The 19,828-nt window shown below is 39.7% G+C and overlaps 1 protein-coding gene across 3 annotated transcripts in view; it reads right to left on the reverse strand.

Moving 5' to 3' along the window:
* The window catches only part of fibcd1b (fibrinogen C domain containing 1b), a 267,476-nt gene that overhangs the window by 100,612 nt on the left and 147,036 nt on the right, over positions 1 to 19,828 (reverse strand). The window lies entirely within an intron of this gene.

Below are 19,828 nucleotides of genomic sequence, written 5' to 3' on the forward strand. Positions count from 1 at the left end.
AGGTAAAAATCTTTATAAATTATATCATAAATATGACTGGTGGAGTTGTCATACATGCAGCTAACTAAAACCTATGGAAACATCTGCTCTACCCACAATTACAACCTACTAATTGTGGCATTATCACGAAAATGAAAGTGGAAGGGGGAAAAAGTAAGGAACTTGTCTGTCGGCCCTGCACTTGGGCTCCCGGGTGGCGCAGAATTTTAAGGCACTGCATATCAGTGCAAGAGGCGTTACTACAGTCCCTGGTTCAAATTCAGGCTGTATCACATCTGGCTGAGATTGGGAGTCCCATAGGGCAGGTCACAATTGTCCCAGCGTCATCCAGTTTTGGCTGGGGTAGGCTGTCATTGTAATTAAGAATCTGTTTTTAACTGACTTGCCTAGTTAAATAAAGGTAATATATATATATATATATATATATATATATATATATTCTAATTTAAACACCACGATTGGTTAAAGAAAATTGTGATAAAAAAATAAGTATACCAGTTTCATTTAAGGACCCCAAAAATTAACAGCCGTGCCATATAGACTGCAAAATTGTTGGGAAGAGATTTTTGACGTACTGATTCCATGACACATGGATTATGAACTGATAAGCAAAACGACGCCGGATTCGAAACGTAGCATTTTACAATTTAAATTACTATTCAGAATTCTTGCAACCAACAGAATGTTATTTATATGAGGGATACAACCTTCCCAGCTCCACTTTGCTGAGAAGAGGGAGAATCATTAGATCATTTGTTTTGGTACTGTCCATGTGTGTTTTGGTACCTGGAGCTAACCCTGCAGATAGAATTACTGGGCGATCTGTCATAGTCAATTGGTCAATAATATAATAACACTTTTAGCAAAAAAATGTTTTTTAAATTTACAATCTGTAGAAACAATGGGATTGGAAAGGTTCAGAGCTTTTGTGAAATATCAATATGGATGGTGTTAAGAGATAGATGGGAAGGGGTTGAATGGAGCTGAAGGTAAGCTACTAATAACAACCAATAACAAGAAGATAACTCATGTTTTTTGAAAGAGTACAGTTTGAAAGATATGGCAAATGGAAATCAAATATATGGGAGAGGTTGAAGGTAGAGGAAGGACAAGAGTTAAAAACAAATGAAATACAACTATTGTAAAATAGACTGTGTTCATTAAATGTATATAGTATGAATGAGCTGGAAATAAAGGCCTAAGCGTTGCTGTTCTCTATTTTGCTCCAATTGGGGGAGGGGTGGTAGGGTTGGAGAGAAATAAAGTACATATCTTTTTTTTATGTATATGTATGTATGTATGTATGTATGTATGTATGTATGTATGTATGTATGTATGTATGTATGTATGTATGTATGTATGTATGTATGTATGTATGTATGTATGTATGTATGTATGTATGTATGTATGTATGTATGTATGTATGTATGTATGTATGTATGCACTGTACAGTTGAAGTCCTCTGGTCTGATGAAACAAAAATAGAACTGTTTGGCCATAATGACCAGAGGAAAAAGGGGGATGCTTGCAAGCCGAAGAACACCATCACAACCATGTTGTGGAGGTGCTTTGCTGCAGGAGGGACTGGTGCACTTCACAAAATAGATGGCATCATGAGGAAAGGAAAATTATGTCGATATATTGAAGCAACATCTCAAGACATCAGTCAGGAAGTTAACCTCTCTGGGATATGTGGGAAGCTAGCATCCCATCTGGCCAAAAGCCAGGGAAAATACAGAGCGCCAAATTCAAATGAATTACGATAAAAATCGAACTTTCATGAAATCACACATGTAATATAGCAAATTAAAGCTACACTTGTTGTGAATCCAGCCAACATGTCAGATTTCAAAAATACTTTTTGGCGAAAGCAAACGATGCTATTATCTGAGGATATCACCTCCGTAAACAAACAGAGAGAAGCATATTTCAACCCTGCAGGCGCAATAAAAAATATAATTCATGCCTTACCTTTGACGAGCTTCTTTTATTGGCACTCCAATATGTCCCATAAACATCTCAAATGGTCTTTTGTTCGATTAATTCCGTCAATATATATCCAAAATGTCCATTTGTTTGGCGCGTTTGATCCAGAAAAACACCGGTTCCAACTTGCGCAATGTGACTACAAAATATCTCAAAAGTTATCTGTAAACTTTGCCAAAACATTTCAAAGTACTTTTGCAATACAACTTTAGGTATTTTTTGACGTAAATAATCGATAAAATTGTAGACGGGATGATCTGTGTTCAATACGGAAGGAAAACAAACTGTAGGTAGCTTTCTGGTCACGCGCCTCTATCTAACAGTACACTTCAAGTTACCCTTGTTCAAGACGGCCGTACTTCTTCATTACAAAAAGGAAAAACCTCTACCAATTTCTAAAGACTGTTGACATTCAGTGGAAGTGATAGGAACTGCAGGAAGGTCCCTTAGAAATCTGGATTTCCAATGAAACCTCATTGAAAAAAGAGTGACCTAAAAATAAAAAATCTGAATGGGTTGTCCTCGGAGTTTCAGACATGATTCAAACTTTTTTAGAAACTTCAGAGTGGTTTCTATCCAAATCTACTAATATGGATATATTATCTTCTGGGGATGAGTAGCAGGCAGTTTAATTTGGTTATGCATTCCATCCGGACGTGAAAATACTGCCCCCTGTCACCAAGAAGTTAAAGCAGTGTCGCAATTCACCCAACTTATTTTAGGAAGCTTGTGGAAGGTTACCTAAAACATTTGACCCAAGTTAAACAATTTAAAGGCAATGCTACCAAATACTAATCGAACTTCTGACGCACTGGAAATGTGATGAAAGAAATACAAACTGAAATCAATCATTCTCTCTACCATTAAATTGACATTTCACATTCTTAAAATAAAGTGGTGATCCTAACTGACCTAAGACAGGGAATTTTTACTAGGATTAAATGTCAGGAATTGTGAAGAATTGAGTTTAAATGTATTTGGCTAAGGTGTATGTAAACTTCCGACTTCAACTGTTTGTATGTGTATATGAATGTATTTATATGTCTATGTCTGTATGTGTATGTATTTATAGGTGTGTAAATATACAAACTCAAACTCCCTTCAAACTCCCTTTTTCAGGACCCTGTCTTTCAAAGATAATTCATAAAAATCCAAATAACTTCACAGATCTTCATTGTATATTGTTTAACCTTTTTAGGATAGGGGTCAGCATTTTGGATGAATAACGTGCCCAGAGTATACTGCCTCCTACTCTGTCCCACATGCTAATATATGAATATTATTATTAGTATTGGAAGGAAAACACTCTCAACCTTCTAACACTGTTTAAATGATGTCTGTGAGTATAACAGAACTCATATGGCATGTGAAAATCTGAGAAAAATCCAACCAGGAAGTGGGACATCTGAGGTTTGTAGTTTTTCAAAGCTTGGTAGACCGAATACACATTGAGATATGTATGAGGTTGCACTACCTAGGGCTTCCACTAGATGTCAACCGGCTTTGGAAACTGTTCTGAGGATTCTACTATAAAGGAGGGGCTCATGAGACCTCTTTGAGTCAGTGGTCTGGCAGAGAGACTCGGTTTCATGATGCAGAGTTACCTCTCGTTCCAATGCTTTTCTGAAGACAAAATAATTCTCCGGTTGGAACATTATTGATGTTTTTTTTGTTAAAAACATCCTAACAATTGATTCAATACATCGTTTGACATGTTTCTAAAGGACTATAATGGAATTTTTCGAGTTTTTGTCTGGACAAAATGTCCGCGCCTCATGAAGATGGATTACTGGGCTGAACACACTAACAAGAGGCAATTTGGACATAAATTATGGAACGTCATGGAACAAATCAGTCATTTATTGTCGACCTGTGATTCCTGGAAGTGCCTTCTGATGAAGATCATCAAAGGTAAGTGAATATTTATGGTGTTGTTTCTAACTTTGTTGATTCCAAAATGGTGGATATTCCTCTGGCTTTTTTGGGCTCTGAGCGCGGTTCTCAGATTATACTTTTTCCGTAAAGTTTTTTTAAAATCTGACACAGCGGTTGCATTAAGGAGAAGTCTATCTTTATAATAATAATAATAATATGCCATTTAGCAAACGCTTTTATCCAAAGCGACTTACAGTCATGTGTGCATACATTCTACGTATGGGTGATCCCGGGAATCAAACCCACTACCCTGGTGTTACAAGAGCCATGCTCTACCAACTGAGCTACAGAACCACAATCTTTAATTCTGTGAATAACACTGGTATCATTTGTCAATGTTTATGAGTATGCCTGCAAAATCACTGGATGTTTGGAATCAAAACATTACTGCACGTAAGGCGCCAATGTAAACTGAGACTTTTGGATATTAAAATGCACATTATCGAACAAAACATACATGTATTGTGTAACATGATGTCCTATGAGTGTCATCTGATGAAGCTCATCAAAGGTTAGTGATTCATTTGATCTATATTTCTGCTTTTTGTGACTCATATCTTTGGCTGTTTTTGTGACTTGGCTCTCTCTGACCTAACATAATCATATGTTGTGCCTTAGCTATAAAGCATTTTTTAAATCGGACACGGTGGGTAGATTAACTTCTTAAGGACGTGGTACCGAGGTGGGAACCACAATCAGCGGAAATGTTAAAGAGCGCCACCTACAGAGGTTGATAAACCTCAAACTTTCATTAAAATTGACATACAATATACTGAATTAAAGCTACACTCGTTGTGAATCTATCCACCAAGTCAGATTTGTAAAATGCTTTTCGGCGAAAGCATGAGAAGCTATTATCTGATACCATGCACCCTCAAAATACTGCAACGTCACCTAACATGACAGATTTTGCGTTAGCCGGCGCAAACCAAAAACGCTGAAATAAAATATAAAACATTCATTACCTTTGACGAGCTTCTTTCTTGGCACTCCTAGATGTCCCATAAACATCATTTAGGGTCTTTTTTCGATTAAATCGGTCCATATATAGCCTAGATATCGATCTAAGAATACTGTGTGATAAACGGAAAAAAATAGCGTTTCATAACGTAACGTCATTTATTTTTAATTCAAAAAGTCGACGATAAACTTTCACAAAACACTTCGAAATACTTTTGTAATGCAACTTTAGGTATTAGTACACGTTAATAAGCGATAAAATTAATCAGGAGGCGATGTAAATCCTTTAGCTGTCCGTGTATAAAACATGTCCGAAGAGAGCTCGATCAAAACATCCGGTCGGAGACCGGAGGGAAGGAGTTCCCTTGATTCGGTTAGACCAAGAATCAATTGCAAATCAAATGACAAGACTCTAGACAACGTGTGGAAGCTGTAGGCACTGCAACCTCGGCCTACTTTAATTCGGTTCACTTTGAACAAATCCTTGAAGTCGCGGATGGATATTTTTTTCCATTTTCAGTGATCATATTTTCATGCACTTTTCGATGAAACGCACGTTCTGTTATAGTCACAGCCAGTGTTTTCTATCCATACATACTAATCATATGCATATACTATATTCCTGGCATGAATAGCAGGGCGCTGAAATGTTGCGCGATTTTTAACAAAAAGCTGCGAAAAGCTGCTTGAATTCTCAACTTCCTTAACAGGTTTTAACAATATATTTATCTTTCATTTTCTATTGGACTTGTTAATGTGTGAAAGTTACATATTTCAAAAAAATATTTTAGAATTTTTAGGGTTGCATTTTCAGCTGAATGTTTTCGAGGGATTCCTAAAGGTTAAACATGGTTTCCCGTGCTTGTTCAATGAACCATAAATAATTAATGAACATGCACCTGTGGAACGGTCGTTAAGACACAATTAAGGTCACATTTATAAAAACTTAGGACACCAAAGAGGCCTTTGTACTGACTCTGAAAAACACCAAAAGAAAGATGCCCAGGGTCCCTGCTCATCAGCATGAACGTGTCTTAGGCATGCTACAAGGAGGCATGAGGACTGCAGATGTGACCAGGGCAATACATTGCCATGTCCGTACTGTGAGACGCCTAAGATAGCGGTACAGGGAGACAGGATGGACAGCTGACTGTCCTCCCACTGGCAGACCACGTGTAACAACACCTGCACAGGATCGGTACATCCGAACATCACACCTGCGGGACAGGAACAGGATGAAAACAACAACTGCCCGAGTTACACAAGGAATGCACAATCCCTCCATCAGTGCTCAGACGGTCCACAATAGGCTGAGAGAGGCTGGACTGAGGGATTGTAGGTCTGTTGTAAGGAATGTCCTCACCAGATATCACTGACAGCAATGTCTCCTGTGGGCACAAACCCACCGTAGCTGGACAAGACAGGACTGGCAAAAAGTGCTCTTTACTTACGGGTCACGGTTTTGTCTCACTAGGGGTGATGGTCAGAATCGCGTTTATCGTCAATGAAATGAGAGGTACACCGAGGCCTGTACTCTGGAGCGGGATCGATTTGGAGGTGGAGGGTCCGTTGAGGTCTGGGGCAGTGTCACAGCATCATCGGACTGAGCTTGTTGTCATTGCAGGCAATCTCAAAGCTGTGCGTTACAGGGAAGACATCCTCCTCCCTCATGTGGTACCCTTCCTGCAGGCTCATCCTGACATGACCCTCCAGCATGACAATGCCATTAGCCATACTGCTTGTTCTGTGCGTGATTTCCTGCATGACAGAAATGTCAGTGTTCTGCCATGTTGGATCGGAGGGTGAGGGCTATGGCCATTCCCCCCGGAAATGTCTGGGAACTTGCAGGTGTCTTGGTGGAAGAGTGGGGTAACATCTCACAGCAAGAACTGGCAAATCTAGTGCAGTCCACGAGGAGGAGATGCACTACAGTACTTAATGCAGCTGGTGGCCACACCAGATACTGACCCTCCCTTTGTTCAGGGACACATTATTCAATTTATGTTAGTCACATGTCTGTGGAACTTGTTCAGTTTATGTCAAAGTTGTTGAATCTTGTTATGTTCATACATATATTTACACATGTTAAGTTTGCTGAAAATAAACGCACTTGACAGTGAGAGGACGTTTCTTCTTTTGCTGAGTATATATATTTGCAAAAAATAAATATTGGTGATTGAAAGTGATGCAGACAACTACATTGGCGGAAGCTACAATCTATCGGCAATATTAAAGCTGATCTACCCTCTAAATGAAATTACAAAGTATACAAAATATAAAAGTGCAGGGGTCATGGATACAGAACACCAGACACAGGTCATACAGGTGTTAGCCCATATGAAAAAATACTATAGTGTATACTATTGTAGGAATACTATAGTATTCACTTTAGTGTTTTTGTGGACTTTACTGTATACTGTTGTATTTACAGTTTTCTATAGTATATATACTGCAGTAAAAAAAGACTAGTATATACTATATTAATTGTTGTTGTGTTTTTGCAGACTATAGTACGTGCTATTGTGTTTTTGCAGACTGTAGTATGTTGTACTGTAATATTGACAGTAGTGTGTTTGTTCTCATTTAGCTAGTTTTTTTATTAGCTGTAGGGAACACAATATATAGTCTATACTCGGCATGTAGGTTATTTTACGGGTTGCACAAATTGGGACATGGGGGAGGAGAATGGGCAGGGTATATGCAAATTGAATGCTGTATTATTTATTATAGTAAATGCGGACTGTTGTGTTTTTGCAGGCATTTCTGTAGTATTTACTAAAGTGTTTTTTATGTGGATAATATTGTACTACTTACTGTACTGCAGTATACTACACAATTATATACTAAGTACTACACATGGTGGGAGGGATACTAAAGTGTGTTGTGTAGTCTCCTACAGCATACTATAGTTTACTACAGAATTCTAAGGTAAGTACTGTGAAAATCTACAGTAAACTGTAGTATTTTTTAAGTGGGAGAGTTTAAATGCCGGAGAGTGGGTCTGGGGGTCAGCAGTGATACACTTCCTGACTGCTTTATCTTTCCAATAGTAAGATGAGTCACAATGATAAGTGCACCAATCTTGTAGATCTAAGGACACCATTAAAACGTTATCTTCTCTCCGTCATAAATGCTTCTGCCCTCACCAATATCTAATGCACACGCTCTTCCCTTCTGAAAAGGCCATTTGTCGGAAGATAATAAAGGGAATCCATCAAATCTTGATTGACTTTGTCATAATAAAATAATCAGAACTCTAGCACTAGGTGAAAATGACATTATCCTTCACCCACTGTAGCACTATGAATGACATGAAATTAATTATATCAAGCTAAGTGATGTGTGAATAAATAGAGTGAAGATTTGCATAAAAGAGACCTTTCAGGATGGAAAACAAAACAAATATACAGAATATTTTCGATTACATGGCTCAGACTGGAGATGAAAGACTTAATAGAAAATAACTCACTGTAACATTCTGCAAGGCACTGTGTGTGTGTGTGTGTGTGTGTGTGTGTGTGTGTGTGTGTGTGTGTGTGTGTGTGTGTGTGTGTGTGTGTGTGTGTGTGTGTGTGTGTGTGTGTGTGTGTGTGTGTGTGTGTGTGTGTGTGTGTGTGTGTGTGTGTGTGTGTGTGTGTGTGTGTGTAGGCCTAGATATGTTTGTATATTAAATAAACTTCCAGGGAAAAATGCTGATGATTGGGTCATCACAAGCAGTATATGAACAGAAATTGGAAATGTGCTAGAGCTGTGAAAAACACATCTGAATGGAGAAACAGTCGGAATGATTACTAGTGAAGGTGCTGTTTGTGTTAAAGTAACACAGGCAATTCTCTGAGTCGGTTTGTGTTCCACACCAATGAACCACCCACACCTCGACAAACACGATGAAAGAAATCTTTGTTTTTATCATAGGCCTACAGTTCAACTGTGAAAAGGTAGAAGTGTCGCACGGTTTTATAGGTAGATAGACAAAAGGCATTTACGGTGCCAAAATGTTGGTTTTATTCACTAAAGTACGGTAGGCCTAGAAGTGGTAGGAATAAATAATAATTATGGCAGAAATAGGCAGATGATAAACAAAAATATATGTCTTCAAAAATATCGAAATAAAAATGAACTCAACACAAAACCCAGATTTGGTGAGAATTAGGATACGTTAGACAAATATTACCTTCAGGCTGCCAACATGGACACTCTCACCCTCAGTGTTAGCCTCGTGCACACAAAACAGAATGTAAACGCTCCCTGGGAAAAACCATTGCTTCAACAAGCCGGGGTGCACATAACTAACTGGTTGAAACCTGGGATGCATGTTTCTCAAGCATGCGCGGGTGTAGTCCTAGGAAAGTCGTCTGCGGGTGAAGTCATAGTTAATTCAAGAGCACGTAGGAAATTAGGGACCAGTTGCCATCGCATCAACCAAGAGCAATATGCTGAGGGGGTAGTAACATGGGAGCAGAGCAGATGGGTCTGGCATCTTGTAAAAAATGTGGTTTGTTTTGTAGGCCTACAGCCAGTAGCCTATCCTTCCTTAATAATTGTGAGGATATGTGATGGCCAGAAAGTTGTCTTGAATGGATTGCATTTCTTGATGGTCAGTTGCTTTCTGGTAGTTTTCCATGCTGTTCTTAGTCCATCTATAACACTGCTTCATCCTGTGTTATTTACTGGGCTCTGTTCCATGTGGTTTGTTTCTCCCCTTTATAGATGTAGTCTTGCTATGGTCTAGTGTTAGTAGGGTGACCACGACTGACTATAACACATCATGGATGAAGTGTTTGAAACACACACTGACTGAGTACCTTTATTTAAGCAGGCAAGTCAGTTAAGAACAAATTCTTATTTTCAAAGACGGCCTAGGAACAGTGGGTTAACTGCCTGTTCAGGGGCAGAAAGACAGATTTGTACCTTGTCAGCTCAGGGGTTTGAACTTGCAACCTTCCGGTTACTAGTCCAACGCTCTAACCACTAGGCTACCCTGCCGCCCTGCATAGGGATATAGTACAGTACATATCTGAACAGGGCTGGACTACACAGTGAGTGTTCTGGGAAAAAAAGATGTGTGATTTAAGAGCTGGTGATGTGTCACTGATTCATTCATATTATTCATATCTGTTTGTTTGAATTTAGGCTGTGTTTACTATGACCATGCTGGCAATTTAGAAAATGTTCTGTTAAAATCTCTAGTAGCCATATTTTCAAGATCGTTTAGTTTCCATAGCAGGCCATTGTGCTCTACTCCTCTCACTCTCCCAGTAGGAGAGGTGGTAAAGGCCTTTGGGTACAGAGACAATCAAACGCAACAACAAGACATGAAACACAATAGTTCAAAACCCATCTCAGTAAATTCTCTTTTGTGGCATAACTACCTCTCTATCCCCCTGTCCCTCCCTCTCTAGAATGGAGTAGAATAGTGCAAATTGAGTGAGTGATGATAGGTATTAGAACACGATGGAGAGAGGCTTTTCTTTTCACTTGCTCTCTCACTTTCACTCTCTCTCTCCCACTCTCTCTCTCTTTCTCTCTCTCTATATATATATATCTTTCTCGCTCTTTCTCTCTCCTCTATGCCTCATTCTCCCTCTCTCTCTCTGAATTCCACTACCATTAGCTCTAGCCCGGAGCCAGCAGGGTAGCAGTGAGGTTTAAAATGCAACAGGGAGACCATGAATCCTTTCCCCCAAATCAAACATGAATCACATCCAGCAAAAAGAAACAAACCACCCTCCATTGGTTTCCCCAAAGCAACTCCAACGATGTGGCTGAGTTCTGTCAGACAGACCTTTGCTTTTACACGCCTGCTGATAATAACTAATTTCTCTCCATTCCTGTGCCCTTTCGAGAAAGATATCTAACGACTGTAATCTTGTTTCTGAAAGAGCTGAACTCTGCTTCACTGTTTTGCTGGAAGCACCTGAAAGAAGAGTCAGAGATGTCTGATAGATACGGATGTGCACTTCAGGGTGTAAGGAAGTGTAAATAGAGAGTATCTAGAACAATGTGAGCAGTGGCGTGTTCAGGGTGTGGCCACGGCCCACCCCTGAAATCTGATTGGCCATTGTCGTGTTTATTTTCATTAATCTGATGACTGTTATTTATCGAATCAACGAATCATGTTTAATTGTTACCCGAATAAATTAACCCTCCTGTTGTGTTCGTGTCACGTTAATTAATTATGTGATCCCGGGTCCAAAATGACCGCCCCATTATAGCTGATTATAAATCCATAATAATACATATATTATTATTATATTATATTATTATTATCACCTAATGTGTGTTTTATCAACTTAAGTTCTTGTGAACATTACAAGTTTTGAACTTCTATTTGCTATTTATGGCCTGTAGGCCTCATTGACCTGAGCTCATGCAACTTGTTTTTGAGTATACCAGAGCTGCAAGAAAGCATCTTCACTGTCAGTTTCCTGGCCTCTCTCCTCCTCACCAGTGTCATGATCAAAGATATGATCAAGAGCCTCACATACAGTATCTCGTTTGGTCATTGTGCTGCCATAGAATGAATTGCCACAAAAAAGTTTTATGTACCAGAGCTGCGAGAAAAGTTATCTATATTATTGAAACAATATTGCGATTGTTTGTGAGTATGCCAACAGGTGTGGTTCCCGTAGGGGATATCTATTTGGGAAAGGTTCCAATGGGGGTTGCCATGGAAGCCAAGACGGGGAGTGAGGTGTGTGTGTGTGTGTGTGTGTGTGTGTGTGTGTGTGTGTGTGTGTGTGTGTGCGTGCGTGCGTGCGTGCGTGCGTGCGTGCGTGCGTGCGTGCGTGTGTGTGTGTGTGTGTGTGTGTGTGTGTGTGTGTGTGTGTGTGTGTAAATACACATACATGAGGGGGGCTGGGAGAGGAAGTGTGTCCTTCTGATGAATCGGCATGTGCCTGAACTCAATTTTATATACTAGTTGTAGTCTCACCCATTTTTGACCGGGAACACCACAGGTGTACAAAAGTTTTAAAAAACACCCAAAATGTAATGAAAAGCATCACAATGTAGTTTGTGTGTTCAGATGTCCTGTGTGGACAAAGTCATAGAGCCTACTACATTTTTCTGAGAGAAAACATATAAATCGGTCCAATTTGACCGGAACACACCAGGAGGGTTAATCATGTAACGTTTAACTTCATGGTGACATGGGGCATTATTTTCACGTCCGGATGAAATGCATGCCCAAATTCAACTGCCTGCTACTCATCCCCAGAAGATGAGAAATGCATATTATTAGTAGATGTGGATAGGAAACACTCTGAAGTTTCTAAAACCGTTTGAATCATGTCTGTGAGTATAACAAAACTTATATAGCAGGAGAAACCCCAAGGACAAACAATTCAGGTTTGATTTTTTTGAGGTCACTCTCTTTTCAATGGGTTTTCATTGGGAATCCATATTGCTAAGGGACCTTCTTGCAGTTCCTACCGCTTCCACTGGATGTCACCAGACTTTAGAAATTGGTTGAGGTTTTTCCTTTGTAGTAATGAAGAACTACGGCCATCTTGAGGGTGACATCCAGGGTGAGGGTAATGAGGGTAACTTGAAGTGTACTGTTAGATAGATGCGCATGACCAGAAAGCTACCTACAGTTTGTTTTCCTCCTGTATTGAACACAGATCATCCCGTCTTCAATTGTATCGATTATTTACGTTAAAAAAATACCTAAAGTTGTATTACAAAAGTAGTTTGAAATGTTTTGGCAAAGTTTACAGGTACATTTTGAGATATTTTGTAGTCACGTTGCACAAGTTGGAACTGGTGTTTCTCTGGATCAAACGCTCTTCATTTTCCATGGCTTTTGGCCAGGTGGGATGCTAGCATCCCAAATATCCCAGAGAGGTTAACTCATTAGGAATTTGGGGCACCACGAGAGCGGTGGTTTAAAGAGTTGCCATCTCCCAAATTAAACTCAAAGGTCACATCCATAAAATATTATTCATAACTTCGTATCATATCATCATTCTGAACAGTCGTAACCTTCTGCATCTGCAAAAACCCCAACCTTACTTATGATTCAGTATGACACGAATTGGTTGAATTATCTATTTACTAGCTAATTAAATGATAACACAGGATAAATATACACACTTAAATACATTAGAAACAGGTCCCTAGCAGACTGACAACATATGGCGGCTTGTTACAAAGAACATGAAGAGGAAGAGAGAAAGAGATCCTTATCGTTGACACATTTGATGAACTACCTCTCACGTGAAATATATACTTTGCACCCTGATTGGAGTAAGAAATTATGACAGTAGTAGAATACATTGGATTGAAGAGTACTACAATGGTCCCACTTAAATTCGCTTTCCTACAGTGGTTCCTCCTTTTAAAAAATTGTGTCATATTGCAGCACACCTTGCATTCTGTGACACTTTATTTGATTGTCAGCCATTTTTTCTGTTAACGCAAGTTATTTCTAGTTTGACCACCAGAGGGAATCTTTGAGAAGCATTTGATAGCCTATCATATTTGCATTACCAGATCATTTAAAACCTTTCTTGTAATAACATGATACAGTTAAAGTCGGAGGTTAACATGCATCTTAGCCAAATACATTTAAATTCAGTTTTTCACAATTCCTGAAATTTAATCCTCGTAAGAATTCCCTGTCTTAGGTCAGTTAGGATCACCACTTTATTTTAAACTTTTGCAACTAGCAAACCCGTATCCGGGAGCGTAATCATAGCCTCAAATGCATTAGCATAATGCAGCAGACATAAATACCACTAGAAACTTTTCCTATTCATGAAAATCGCAAATGAAATTAAATAAATATATTCAAACACAAGCTCAGCCTTTTGTTAACAACACTGTCATCTCAGATTTTCAAAATATGCGTTACAGCCAACGCTAGATAAGCATTTGTGTAAGTTTATCATGGCATAATGCTATGCTAGGCTCTGCTGGCAGCAGGCAACATTTTCACGAAAATAAGAAAAGCAACCAAATTAAATCATTTACCTTTGAAGAACTTGAGATGCTTTCACTCAGGAGACTCCCAGTTAGATAGCAAATGTTCCTTTTTTCCAAAAAGATTATTTTTCTAGGTGAAAAAGCTCCCATTTCTTCATCATGCTTGGCTGAGAAATCGACCGAAAAATGCTACTACTACAACGCCAAACTTTTTTCAAAATTTGCTCCATAATATCAACAGAAAAATGGCAAACGTTGTTTAGGATCCATCCTCAAGGTGTTATCTTGATATTATCTTCGATAATATATCCGTCAAGGCAATTGGTTTATCATAAGAAGCGATGGGAAAAATGGCTACCTCAGTATTTTACGCAAGATTTTCTGCGGGAGACACCATGTGACCACATGCTATATATGGTCCCTTACAGCCATTATTCAATGGAAATGTCTAAAGAGATGTCACAATGCTGTAGACACCTTGGGGAATGTGTGGAAAACGTAAGCTCATTCGTAGCTCATTCACAGCCATATAAGAAGTCATTGGCATGAGGCGTTTTCAAAAATGCGGCACTTCCTGATTGGATTTTTATCTGGGTTTCACCTGTAACATCTGTGCTGTTGCACTCACAGACAATATCTTTGCAGTTTTGGAAACGTCAGAGTGTTGTCTTTCCAAAGCTGTCAATTATATGCATAGTCGAGCATCTTTTCGTGACAAAATATCTTGTTTAAAAGGGGAATGTTTTTCATCACAAAATTTTTATAGCGCCACATAGTCGCAAGAAGTTAAGAATGTGAAATGTCAGAATAATAGTAGAGAGAATGATTTATTTCACCTTTTATTTCTTACATCACATTCCAAGTGGGTCAGAAGTTTACATACGCTCAATTGGTATTTTGAAGCATTGCCTTCAAATTGTTTAACTTGGGTCAAACATTTTAGACTTCCACAAGCTTCCCATAATAAGTTGGGTGAATTTTGGCCCATTCCTCCCGAGAGAGCTGGTGTAACTGAGTCAGGCTTGTAGGCCTCCTTGCTCGCACACACTTTTTTAGTTCGGCCCACAAATTTTCTATGGGATTGAGGTCAGGGCTTTGTGATGGCTTTGTGATGTCAGCTTTGGAAGTATGCTTTGGGTCATTGTCCATTTGGAATACCCATTTGCGACTAAGCTATAACCTCCAGACTGATATCTTGAGATGTTGCTTCAATATATCCACATAATTTTCCTTTCCTCATGATGCCACCTATTTTGTGACGTGCACCAGTCCCTCCTGCAGCAAAGCACCCCCACAACATGATGCTGCCACCCCCATGCATCACGGTTGGGATGGTGTTCTTCGGCTTGCAAGCCTCCCCCTTTATCCTCCAAACAAAACGATGGTCATTACTGGATTTTTTTATGGCGGTTTTGGAGCAGTGGTTTCTTCCTTGCTGAGCGACCTTTCAGGTTATGTCGATATGAGACTCATTTTACTGTGGATATAGATCATTTTGTACCTGTTTCCTCCAGCATCTTCACAGGATCCTTTGCTGTCTTTCTGGCATCGATTTGCAATTTTCGCCCCATCATCTCTAGGAGAATGAACGCGTCTCCTTCATGAGCGGTATGATGGCTGCATGGTCCCATGGTGTTTATACTTGCGTACTATTGTTTGTACAGATGAACGTGGTACCTTGAGGCGTTTGGAAATTGCTCCCAAGGATGAACCAGACTTGGGGAGGTCTACAATACTTTTTCTGAGGTCTTGGCTGATTTATTTTGCTTTTCCCACGATGTCAAGCAAAGAGGCACTGAATTTGAACGTAGACTTTGAAATACATCTACAGGTATACCTCCAATTGACTCAAATAATGTCAATTAGCCTATCAGAAACTTCTAAAGCCATGCCATAATTTCCTGGAATTTTCCAAACTGTTTAGAGGCACAGTCAATTTAGTGTATGTTAACATTTGGCCCACTGCAATTGTGATACAGTGAATTATAAGTGAAATAATCTCTCTGTAAACAATTATTGGAAGAATTACTTGTGTCATGCACAAAGTAGATATCCTAACTGAATTGCCAAAACTATAGTTTGTTAACAAGAAATGTGTGGAGTGGTTGAAAAATGAGTTTTAATGACTCCAACCTAAGTGTATGTCAACTTCCAACTTCAACTGTATAAACCTTATTTTGTGGTTCTTTTCAGAGCCTTTATGGAGAATGGTTCTATAAAGAACCTTTCTGAATCTGAAAGGTTTTTTGTAGATCATTTTGAAGACCCATATAGTTTTTTTCCTGTCAGCCATATTATATTGTTAAATTTCCATAGGTGTGATTATTGTCTTAATTGATAAGTTGAATCACATGAGCAACCACTGAAACAGCTGGGGCTACATGAGGAGAAAATTGAGAGCCACCGACTGATTTAGTCAACTGCTCTCAATTGACACAATACCATTGATTGACACAATACCAGATTTCTGCTTAAATTTGTCATAAAATTTGATCTGATCTTCATTTTAGTCACAACAATAGCCGAACACAGTGTGCTTAAACTAATAACACACAAATTATTATATTTTTCTTGTCAATATTGAATACATAATTTAAACATTCACAGTATGTGGGGAATATGAGTGGAACTGGGGGCTGCAGGGCCTGGGTTAACCTCTATATCACCAGAAGAATCGAGGAGGAGTAGGACAAGGGTACGGCTAAAGGCTATAAGAACAGGTCGTCTAGCGCATTGGGGACAGCAAATGAAAGGAGCAGATTTCTTGGCGTGGTAGAATAGATTGAAGCCATAATGTACAGACAAGGGTAGGGTAGGATGTGAGTACAGTAGAGGTAAACCTATGCGTTGCATGACGATGAGAGAGGTTTCGACTCTGGAAGCATCAATTAACCTAGGTGAGGTTTCCACATGTGTGTGGGGTGGGATGAAAGAGCTAAGGCATTTTGAGCGGAACTGAGGCCTCTACAGTGAAATTAAACAATAAAAACTAGCCAAGACAGCAGTAGATAAGGCATATTGACATTAGAGAGAGGCATAAAGCAGTCACAGGTGTTGATCAGGAGAGCTAAGACAACAACAGATAAATGGCGATGAATGGGCAGTGTGGGTCAGTTAGGTACATACAGGACCTGAGTTTGAGGCTGGGGCCGACAGGTAAACAAAATGAGGCACCGTGTTATTGAAACAGTCCAGGGGGCATCAGCTGTGTTGCCGAGTGATCATAGGGTCAAAAAAGCAGAAATAGGTGAGTCTACGCTAGGCAGGCATAGGACACAGTGTCCAGAAAAGCTAGCGGGCCAAGGCTAGTAGATGGTCCTACCACGATATCGAAACAGAATTTCCTGTTGAGACCACATCGGGCTTTCATGTCGGCAGCCACTCATTTGCAGCTAGCTAGCTGCGATGATCCGGAGAAATGATCCGGTGTAATGATCCAGAGCGGCAGGAATCCGGTGATAGAAGAGAGAAGCAGCCTGATATGCTCTGCGTTGATATCGCGCTGTGCACACTGGCCGGTGATTGTCCGAGCTAAGGCTGGCTAATGCTGGGGAAAAAATGAGAGGACTGCCAGCTGTGGCTAACAAAGACTAGTAGCTAGTTAGCTGGCTAGATCCTGATGGAAGTTCCCGTTATAAGGAATAAAAATAACAGATCCGTACCACATTGGGTGAGATGATCCGGTGTAATGATCCAGAGCGGCAGGAATCCGGTGATATGGTAGAGAGAAGCAGTCTGATATGCTATGGGTTGATATCGCGCTGGTCAAGACTGGCAGCTGTGGTCCGAGCTTAAGGCTGGCGGTTGCCGGGGGGAAAAAAGGCGATGACCGCTAGCAGTGGCTAACAAAGACTAGTAGCTCGTTAGCTGGCTAGCTTGTGATGGAAGTTCCAGTTATAAGGAATAAAAATAGCAGATCTGTAGGCGGGTTCCAGGAAAGTATATTTCATTCGTAGATAGAAAGTGAGATTAAGATATATACGAAAAAGACCGGCAATTTACAAGGGATAAAACAAGGGATAAGACAAAGACAGATATACACGTCCTACTGCACTGCCATCTTGAATTTAGAATACATCATCACTTGCCATAGTCATATATAATTTGTTTACTTCTTATTGCTGGGGGCAGTATTGAGTAGCTTGGATGAATAAGGTGCCCAGAGGTGCCTAGAGTAAACTGCCTGCTAATCAGTCCCAGTTACTAATATATGCATATTATTAGTATATTTGGATAGGAAGCACTCTGAAGTTTTTACAACTGTTTGAGTGATGTCTGTGAGTGTAACAGAACTCATATGGCAGGCAAAAACCTGAGTGGGAAATCTGAGGTTGGTCGTTTTTCAACTCATTCCCTATTGAAGATACAGTGGGATATTGGTCATGTTGCACTTCCTAAGGTTCCCACTAGATGTCAACAGTCTTTAGAACCTTGTTTGATGCTTCTACTGTGAGGTGGGTGCAAATGAGAGGGGAATGAGTCAGAGGTCTGCCAGAATGCCTTGAGCTATTTTTATCAACATTTATAATGAGTATTTCTGTAAATTGATGTGTGTAACGATTGTCTTCCTCTTCTGATGAGGAACAGGATGGATCGGACCAATGCACAGCGTGGTAAGTGTTCATGTTATATTTATTAGAACAGAAACACTAAACAAAATAACAAAGAGAGTGAAACGAAAACGAAACAGTCCTGTAAAGTGCAGCAACACAAAACAGAAAACAACTACCCACCACCCATAGTGGGAAAACAGGCTGCCTAAGTATGGTTCTCAATCAGAGACAACGAATGACAGCTGCCTCTGATTGGGAACAATACCAGGCCAAAACCAGAAATACAAAACTTAGAATAAAAACTTAGAATACCCACCCCAATTCACGCCCTGACCAAACTAAAATAGAGACATAAAAAACGCAACTAAGGTCAGGACATGACAATGTGTCTCTCTGCAAAATCCCCAGATGTTTTTAGAACTACTGAACATAACGCACCAATGTATACTGAGATTTTTTTATATAAATATGAACTTTATAGAACAAAACATACATGTATTGTGTAACATGAAGTCCTATGATTGTCATCTGATGAAGATCATCAAAGGTCAGTGATTAATTCTATCTCTATTTCTGTTTTCTGTGACTCCTCTATTTGGCTGGAAAAATGGCTGTGTTTTTCCGTGATTTGGCTCTGACCTAACATAATCGTTTGTAATGCTTTCGCCGTGAAGCCTATTTGAAATCGTACACTGTGGTGGGATTAACAAGATGTGTATCTTTAAAATGGTGTGAGATACTTGTATGTCTGAGGAATTTTAATCATGACATTTCTGTTGTTTTGAATTTGGCGCCCTGCACTTTCACTGGCTGCTGTCAAATATATATCCCGTAAACACATCACGTTGGATCTCCTAAAGGAGCAGTACGCAAACTGCACCCCAAAATATTCTAATGAGCCACCTCCTCTACATTTAAATTATTAATAAAATAGCAAATAACCCTTTTGTGAACTGTGAAAAACGAAGGGGTTATTGTAGTCATGGTTCCACATAGAGTCATCCCCCTTTCCAAATAACCTTTGAGGAAACCTAGTGTGTATGGTGTGTGGTGCATTTTCCTGGCATGGTTTAGGTCCACTCAACCCCTTACAGCAGTGGTTCCCAACTTTTTATAGACCCATACCCCTTCAAATATTCCACCTCCAGCTGCGTACCCTCTCTAGCACCAGGGTCAGCATACTCTCAAATGTTTGTTTTTTTGCCATCATTGTAGGCCTGCCACACACACACTATACGATATATTCATAAAACATAAAAAAATTGTGTTTTTGTCACAACCCGGCTCGTGTGAAGTGACAAAGACCTCTTATAGGACCAGGGCGCAAATAACAATATCATAATGATCAATAATTGTGCTCTTTATTTAACCATCATACATATAAAACCTTATTTTGGGGCGGCAGCGTAGCCTAGTGGTTAGAGCGTTGGACTAGTAACCGGAAGGTTGCGAGTTCAAACCCCGAG

The sequence above is a fragment of the Oncorhynchus gorbuscha genome, linkage group LG20 (genome assembly GCF_021184085.1).
Source record: "Oncorhynchus gorbuscha isolate QuinsamMale2020 ecotype Even-year linkage group LG20, OgorEven_v1.0, whole genome shotgun sequence".
NCBI classification, from domain to species: domain Eukaryota; kingdom Metazoa; phylum Chordata; class Actinopteri; order Salmoniformes; family Salmonidae; genus Oncorhynchus; species Oncorhynchus gorbuscha.